This window comes from Mirounga leonina, unplaced genomic scaffold (genome assembly GCF_011800145.1).
Source record: "Mirounga leonina isolate KUSES-001 unplaced genomic scaffold, KU_Mleo_1.0 Mir_101609, whole genome shotgun sequence".
NCBI classification, from domain to species: Eukaryota; Metazoa; Chordata; class Mammalia; order Carnivora; family Phocidae; genus Mirounga; species Mirounga leonina.
The window spans coordinates 381,590-390,826 of NW_023270164.1; the positions used below are offsets into that span (position 1 = coordinate 381,590).

At 36.7% G+C, this 9,237-nt stretch overlaps 1 pseudogene; it reads left to right on the forward strand.

Moving 5' to 3' along the window:
• Positions 1-6,037: 6,037 nt before the first annotated feature.
• LOC118008530 lies at positions 6,038-7,303 on the forward strand (annotated as a pseudogene).
• Positions 7,304-9,237: the final 1,934 nt, after the last annotated feature.

The window sequence follows — 9,237 nt, forward strand, 5'->3', positions numbered from 1 at the left end:
TTTCTTTCTTTCTTTCTTTCTTTCTTTCTTTCTTTCTTTCTTTCTTTCCTTCCTTCCTTCCTTCCTTCCTTCCTTCCTTCCTTTCTTTCTTTCTTTCTTTCTTTCTTTTTTTGTTAAAACGCATCCCATTACCTTGCACACACCTCTGTGCTTTTCTTCTGTTATTAATTTAATAGAGTCTCAGTTACCCACGGTAACTTTTAACCAACTTAACTTCTTTTTCACAAAGTAAACATCTATCATGCAAAATAATTAATAGATAATTAATAGATGAGCAAAACTCATGAGTCCATATAAGAATCTTGGAAAATTATGTGCAGACATCCATACTACTTTGTACATAATTACTATTATATAAGAATTTTATCAGAATTATTAATATAGTTTTAAATTTTTCACAATTGTAATCAGTATATAGAAATAAATTTGCTATCTGATCAATAAGCCGATATAAAAAGTTTGTGAATTTCAGAATTATTAGTCTCTTCATGAAAAAACAATATAATAAAAAATAAAATACATTGATTGTATTATATTTAACACATAAAATTTTGAGAAAAGTCATAAAATTGTTTTGAAACCAGTCTAATTTGTACAAAGATTCATTTTGAAAATGTGAACTTGGGTTCTTACATAAACATGCTCACAGTTTCTGTAGGAAAAATGTTTTTTGGGGCGCCTGGGTGGCTCAGTCATTAAGCATCTGTCTTTGGCCCAGGTCATGATCCCAGGGTCCTGGGATGGAGCCCCGCATCAGGCTCCCTGCTCTGTGGGAAGCCTGCTTCTCCCTCTCCACTCCCCCTGCTTGTGTTCCCTCTCTTGCTGTGTCTCTCTCTGTCAAATAAAGAAGAAAGAAAGAAAGAAAGAAAGAAAGAAAGAAAGAAAGAAAGAAAGAAAAATGTTTTTCTCTTAAAAGACTAGCTTATTTAAAGTTTCAGCTTCTTTATTTCCTGTAAACCTTTAGAAATGCTAGATATAGAAACACATTTATAAATCTCTATAAACCAATTAAAATAAAGCTCCATTAATTTTGGAGACTCTATAACCTAATTCATTAATACCCTCTGGAGATAGGAAAATATTTCAGATTGCAAGAGGCTCTTCTCAAATGGACACCCCAGCAGTAAGAGAGCTTACAGCTTCATTTTTCTACTTCACGCATAAGTAAAAAATAAATGTAGAAACATAAAAATGTACCTCTTCAGACATCAAAAGACTATTTTTGGTGCTATGATAAGTTGCAACAGGGTGACTTTGTGATGGTGAGACTAAGAAAGTAATTGTCAAACTTTCTTTTATAACATTCATGGAGTGGGACAAGCAGATGATAAAGAGATACCCACCACTGGATCCTGCAGTACTGGAGGCTGAGGATTCAAAACCTTGGCTGCATTCCAAGAAGAATAAGAGATAACATCCTTTGGGAAACCCCCTTACATTGGACTGAAATAGAGCAAAATATACCATCCCCAAATATGCCTCTTTGGCATATTGATTATTTTAAGCTAGTTATTTTTAAGAGGGAGCAGACACAGGTGAAGCTCTGAAAACTGAGTAGAACTTATTCTTTTATAAGATATATTTACATTTATAAGGGAAATCTCCATTTATAAGGGTCAAACTCTCTCTCTCTGTATCAGGAAGAAAAGATTAACTCTAAATCTCTAGAAACTCTGATTGATACAGAAGGCAGTGACTTAAATCTGTGTATCAACCTTACTCCTGTTTACTATCCTTTTCCTGGTAGCCTCTCATAATTGACTCCCCACCTACAATATCTTTTGTCTTTAGCTGGAGACAAGATTTAAGATGGTGGCTTGGTTGGGGGTGCCTGGGTGGCTCAGTCAGTTAAGCATCTGTCTTTGGCTCAGGTCATGATCCCAAGGTCCTGGGATAAAGCCCCACATCAGGCTCCCTGCTCAGCAGGGAGCCTGCTTCTCCCTCTGCCCCTCCCCGGGCTTGTGCTCTCATTATCTCTCTCTCTCTCAAACAAATAAATAAAATCTTAAAAAAAAAGATGGTGGCTTGGACCATTTGAAGGAGTTACTCAGTTTTTCTGGGTCTCTACCATGTATACATGAGGTATACATGTTATTAAACTTTTGTTTGTTTTTCTCCTGTTAATTTTTTTTATTACAGGAGGGTCTCAGCCAAGAACCTAGAAGGATAGAGGGAAAATTGTTTTTCCTTCCCCACAGGATGTTGAACATTCACTCAGAGGCAGCACGTATAATCTTTCCCATTGGTTTCCATTTTTATTCATCAGTGCTTCCCTGGTTGCTTTGAAAGTTTACTTCTACCTTCCTTCTGGTATGCTAGTTCTTAAAAACATAAGCCATAGTAAGTGCATCTGAGTTGGAGAATCACAATGGACCTCTTTACAGGAAAAGACTACAGAGCTGAAAGAGAAGGTAGTGTTCACACATACTTGTTTAAATTCACTAATGAGGATTCTGAAAAGGAAATGACTCTTGATCACTCCCAGACTGATTCAGAATCAAGACTTTAATACCAAGTTCAGCCTTTATTGTAATATTAAAAGACAGGTGTTGCTAGATTATTTCTCAAGAATGACTGGCTTCAAGAATGGGGGAGGGGCACCTGGGTGGCTCAGTCAGTTAAGCCTCAGACTCTTGATTTCAGCTCAGGTCATGATCTCACAGTTGTGAGATAGAGCCCCACACCAGGCTCCGTACTCATGGAGCCTACTTAAGATTCTCTCTATCCCTGGGCGCCTGGGTGGCTCAGTTGGTTAAGCGACTGCCTTCGGCTCAGGTCATGATCCTGGAGTCCCAGGATCGAGCCCCGCATCGGGATCCCTGCTCGGCAGGGAGTCTGCTTCTCCCTCTCCCGCTCCCCCTCTTGTGCTCTTTCTCTCTCTCACTCTCTCTCTCAAATAAATAAATAAAATCTTTAAAAAAAAAAAAGATTCTCTCTATCCCTCTCCTCCTCCCCCACCCTGCTCGAACAGACATGCCCACATGCGCGCATGCTCTCTTTCAAAAAAAAGAGTGGGGGAACATGAAGTTTATTAAACTTACCTTTAGATTTATTTTATGAGTCATTTATAAAGCTTTCCTTAAAGGTAAGAAACTAAGGAATCTTTTGTTCAGGTTTCATAGCTGGTTTGTCTTAGGAAATTACTTTAGCTTCTTACCAGTTTCATAATATTTATTGTTAAAAAATATCCTTTATTACAAATTTAAAGATTATGAGACAATATTTCTTTTTTTAATTTAATTTTATTATGTTAGTCACCATACAATACATCATTAGTTTTTGATGTAGTGTTCCATGATTCACTGTTTGCATATAACACCCAGTGCTCCATGCAGTACATGCCCTCCTTAATAGCCATCACCTGGCTAACCCATCCCCCCACACCCCTCCCTTCTAAAACCCTCAGATTGTTTCCGGGAGTCTCTCATGGTTAGTCTCCCCCTCTGATTCCCCCCCTTCAGTTTTCCCTTCCTTCCCCTAATGTCCTCCATGCTATTCCTTATGTTCCACAAATAAGTGAAACAATATGATAATTGACTTTCTCTGCTTGAACTTATTTCACTTACCATAATCTCCTCCAGTCCCATCCATGTTGATATAAAAGTTGGGTATTCATCCTTTCTGATGGCTGAGTAATATTCCATTATATATATGGACCACATCTTCTTTATCCATTCATCTGTTGAAGGGCATCTATGAGACAATATTTCATGTGTATTTTGATAGAAAGATTCATGGTTGGTCTGAAAACAGAATTGAACTGAAGGTTGACTACTATTAACTCTGCACAGAGCAATTGTTATATAAATGAACCATTTTTTTCTTAAGCAAAATACAGATACATGTATATTCTACAGGTAATATCCAATAAGTTGACTGAATGGTATTTATCTCTCTTTTCAGTAGTAAATAACTAAATGTAACAGGATAATAATGAAATAGATGATAAAGCATATCAAACATAGCCACTGAAATGCTGTTTTCTCATATTATGTTTACATATTACTTTGGTTGATTCCTTCTGATTTAGATTATGTAGGTTTTTTTTAAGATTTTTATTTTTTTATTTGACAGAGAGAGAGCACAAGCAGGGGGAGCCGCAGAGGGAGAGAGAGAAGCAGGCTCTCCACTGAGCAGGGAGTCCAATGTGGGGCTCCATCCCAGGACCCTGCCCTCATCACCTGAGCCAAAGGCAGATACTTAACTGACTGAGCCACCCAGACACCCCTAGCTTATGTAGTTTTATTACTACATTTTTAGCATCATATTTGGCAATGTATCAGAAAGGTCATAGATTACATTATTTTAAGCTCACCTAGGGGGAGAAAAAAAGCATGAGTCACATGGAATATGTTTTGGCTAAGAAAATACAATGTTGAATAAATGCTTTTGTTTTTCTTAAAAAAATTAAATAATGATATTTATGTTCCTACTTTTGGGGCAATTAAGCCAATGAAAATTAGGAATTAAATTTAAATGGAATAAGCTAATGAAGAGCGACTTTTATGGCTATGTAAGGTGCCTAAGAAAAAAATCCAACAAAACTTGTGTGAAACATGTATGAGGAATATTATGAAAATTTACTGAAAGACCTAAATAAATAGAGGTAATGGATTGGAGGATTCAGTGTCAAATATTCAGTTGTCCGAAATGCAATTCAAACAAATATCTCAATTGTCTTTCATGGATCCTGAGATCTTGAGCTTGTGGTAATTGAAAATAAACTTATAGGAAATGGCAAAAGAAATAGCCAAGCCATTCTTAAAAGAGAAAACAAAAGCAGGAGGGGGCACATATTCTGCTAGAAAATGAGATAATACCAATCAGTAGTTATTTAAAAGTGCTATACTAACACACAAGTGGAAATGGATGAAGCCATTTAATAATGTCAGATTTTACAAATTTGGGGGGTGGGTGGTGTCACAGGTGTTTATTTTATTATTATGTTTTATAATAATATATATGTTATATATATTCTTCTTTATGGTATATTATTTATCTGTGGTACACATTACCTCAAATCTTAGCTAGGCAGAAATTCAAGAGCAGCTTAGTGGGGTGGATCCGGCTTAGGATCTCTCATGATGTTCAGATGTTAGCCAGGGCTGCCATAACCTCACCCACAAGAAAAAATTCCACAGGGCTTATATGTAATATTTACTCACTGACTAACTTTTATAAAATAAATTTACCTAAAAGTATTGGGTACCTTGATAAAATAGGAAAAGCCTGATATCTTTACATGGCCATATGCTGGCATAATATGACAGACCATTTTCATTTTCAGTATTTTGTTTGAGGTTTGAACATATTTTTTTCTACATAAAAATCAATCATTTTTAAAGAGCATTTTGGTCATTCCATCTATAATCTACATCTATACATTACAGTACATATGAGAAAATGATAGTATGACATTAAGTAAATTATCTTTATATCTAGACTCTAATAAATTTAACTTTAAGAAATATTACAATTAAAAATATGTTTAGTTATTGTGTATCAAGAGGATATGTTTAACTTCTTTCTATATTTATTTCAAAAACAGTAAAATTACTGTTCTTTCTCCTTTGAAATATGGATGTAAGTATTGAGTTAACAAAGTTAATGGAATTTTGCATACCCATATATATCCTGTTGATCAGATAAGCTATAGTAAAACTATAAAGTTCAATAGTGTATTTGGAGCCAAAGTGCTTTTGTTTTCTCCTGTGTTATAACAGAAGAACTTTTCTATGTTGTTGTAGGAGAGTTTTCATCTTTTACTTGGATAATTACAAAACTAGTACGCAAGTCAAGTCTTAACAGACTTAACATTTGCTTATTGAAAGCAGTGTCATAAAGTCAAATAGATAGTCAATTAACTTATTGAATTAAAATTTGATATCAGGTTTGCCTTTGTGTAGTAGCAGTAGCAGCTTCCCTCTTCTGTTCTTAGAACCAGCAGTTCTCCCTCATGCTGAGTTGCTACAATGCCCCTGCCGGTAAGCTCCTAAGAGCATGAAACCATCATCACCCCTCCAACTCTCATCAGGGGATGAAAATAGTTGAAGCAGATCACCCAGGAAAGCTCTTCATTGGTGGCCTCAATACAAAAACAAATGAGAAAACCCTTGAGGCTGTATTTAACAAATATGGACAAATAGTGGAAGCTCTATTGGTGAAAGATCATGAAACTAACAAATCAAGAGGATTTGCTTTTGTCATGTTTAAAAGCCCAGCTGATGCTAAGGATACAGCCAGAGAAAGTCCTTAGATGGAAAAGCCATTAAGGTAGAACAAGCCACTGAACCATCATTTGAAAGTGGTAGATATGGAGCACCTCCATCTCCAAGAAGCAGAGGCCCCCCAAGAGGTCTTAGAAGTGGAAGAGGAGGAAGTGGAAGAACCAGGAGACCTCCTTCATGCAAAGGGCACATGGATGATGGTGACTATTCCATGAATTTTAACATAAATTCTTCCAAGGGACCACTTCCAATAAAAAGGGGACCACCACCACGAAGTGGCTGTCCTCCTCCTAAAAGATCTGCCCTTTCAGGACCAGTTCACAGCAGCAATGGAATGGAAGGAAGAGCTCCTGTGCAACATGGAAGAGATAGTTATGGAGGCAAACCTTGAAAGGAACCCCTGCCCTCTCATAGAGATGTTTATTTGTCTCCAAGAGATGATGGGTATTCTAATAAAGAGAGTTATTCAAGCAGAGATTACCCAAATTCTTGTGATACAAGAGATTAAGCACCACCACCAAAAGATTATACTTACCATGATTATGGTCATTCCAGTTCACATGATGATTACCCATCAAGAGGCTACAGTGATGGAAATGGCTTTGGTCCTGATCTTAACTATTCAGATCGTCCAAGCGGAGGTTCCTACAGAGATTCATATGAGATTTATGGTAGCTCATATAGTGCTCTACCTATATGAGGGCCCCTGCCATCTTATGGTGTAAGCAGTTGCTGTGATGGTTACAGCAGCTCATATAATGGTTATGGTGGAAGTCAAGACATTTATTACTCAGGCAGTGGAAGTGATCTCTATTCAAGTGGTCATGATCTGGTTGGCAGACAAGAAAGAGGTTTTCCCCCTTCTGTGGAAAAGGAGGTATCCTCCTCCATGTGATTCCTATAATACTTCAAGCCACAGAGCACCTAGAGGTGGAGCCTGTGGGGGAAGTTGATCTGATGGAGGGGAGAGAGAGGCAGATATTAAAAACAAACAAAACTTTGGACCAAAATCCCAATTCAAAGAAACAAACAAAAAAATGGAACATTTCCTGTCAGAACCACCCAAGGACTACTAAAAGGAAAAATTGTATTACCTTTTAAAAATTTCCTATTAAGTTCCCCTACCATAATTTTTATGTTCTTGTAAGGGAAAAGAGTAAAACCTGTTTAACCGTACTTGACTTTATGACTTTGCTTTCGATAAGCAAATGTTAAATATGTTAAGACTTGACTTGTGTACTAGTGTTGTAATTTTCAAGGTAAAGGTGTCCCAAAAGGCCACTTCCTATATCTGATTTTTCCCTGTAAATGATGCAGGCAATTCTGAGACCTTCCACAAACATCTAGCCATCGAAAATGGAGAGGTAAATCCTTCTGCCTATACAAACAAGCTAGCTATTAGAGGGTGGTAGGGGTAGGATTTCAGAGTGTCTTCAAACTGAAATCTCAATGTTCTCAGTATGAAAAACCTGAGATCAGATGCTTATGTAAGGAAAGTGCTATTTGCCCAGTAAATCCAATAAAGCAAATGGATAATGATGGCCATATTTTGCCATTCTGACATTTCCTTGGAATCTTCAGGAACCTCACCTTTCCCCTCCCCCAATAAGACCATTTAACTGTGTGTTAAGCAACTATAGAATACTAAATAAAAATTTTGGCCAAAACCAAAAAATAAAAAATGTGATATGATTTCAGTCTTCTTAAATTTATTAAGACTTGTTTTGTGATTTATCATATGATCTATCCTTGAGAATATTCCATGTGCACTTGAGATGTATATTCTGTGCTGTTGTATGGAATATTCTATATTATATCTGTTAGTTTTATTTAGTTTAAAGTATAGTTCAAGTCCTATGTTTCCTTATTGATTTTCTGTCTGGATGATCTATCCATTGCTGAAAGTGGGGTATTAAAGTCCCCTACTAGTATTATATAGTTGTCTATTTCTTTCTTCATATCTGTTAACATTTGCTTAATATATTCTGGTGCTCCTATGTTGGGTGCATATAAATTTACAATTGTTTTATCTTCTTGATGAATTGACCTCTTTATCATTATATAATGACCTTCTTTGTTTCTTGTTACGGTTTTTAGCTTAAAGTCTATTTTGACTGATGTAAGTATAATTTACCCTCCTCTCTTTGGTTTCTATTTTCTTGTAATATCTTTTTCCATCCCTTTTCTTTAAACCTGTGTGTGTCCTTAAAGCTGAAGTGAGTTTCTGGTGGACAATTTTATTATAATGTGTCTTGAAGAGGATCTCCTTAGGCAGATTGTTTTTGTTGACTATGAGCTTCATGAACTTAGATATCCAAATCTCTCCCCACATTTTGCAAGTTCTCAGCCATTATTCATTTAAATAACCTTTCTGCCCTCTTTTCCCTCTCTTCTCCTTCTGGAACTCTAATAATTTGCAAATTGGTACTTTTGATGGTATCCCACAGATCTTTTTTCTTTGTTCTCCTCTGAATGGATAATTTCAAAATTCCTTGTAATTCACAGATTCTTTCTTTGCTTTATTCATCCTGATCTTGATGGTCTATGTTGCATTTTTCATTTATTTCATTGTATTCTTCAGCTCCAGAATTTATATGATTTTTATCTCTTTGCTTAACTTCTCTTTTTGTGTATTGTTTTCCTGGTTTCCTTGCATTGTCTTTCTGTGTTTTCTTGTGGCTCGGTGAGTTTTCTTAAAACAGCTATTTTTTTTTTAAGATTTTATTTATTTTTTGACAGAGAGAGACAGCGAGAGAAGGAACACAAGCAGGGGCAGTGGAAGAGGGAGAAGCAGGCTTCCCGCCGAGCAGGGAGCCCAATGTGGGGTTGATTCCAGGACCCTGGGATCATGACCTGAGCCGAAGGCAGACGCTTAATGACTGAGCCACCCAGGTGCCCCAAAACAGCTATTTTTGATACCAAATGTGTTTTCAGCTCCCCCCACTTCACAGCTCTCTAATTTCCTATGGGCAGGTACGAAGGACCCTTTTAAGTGTTTCTGGAGTTTGGA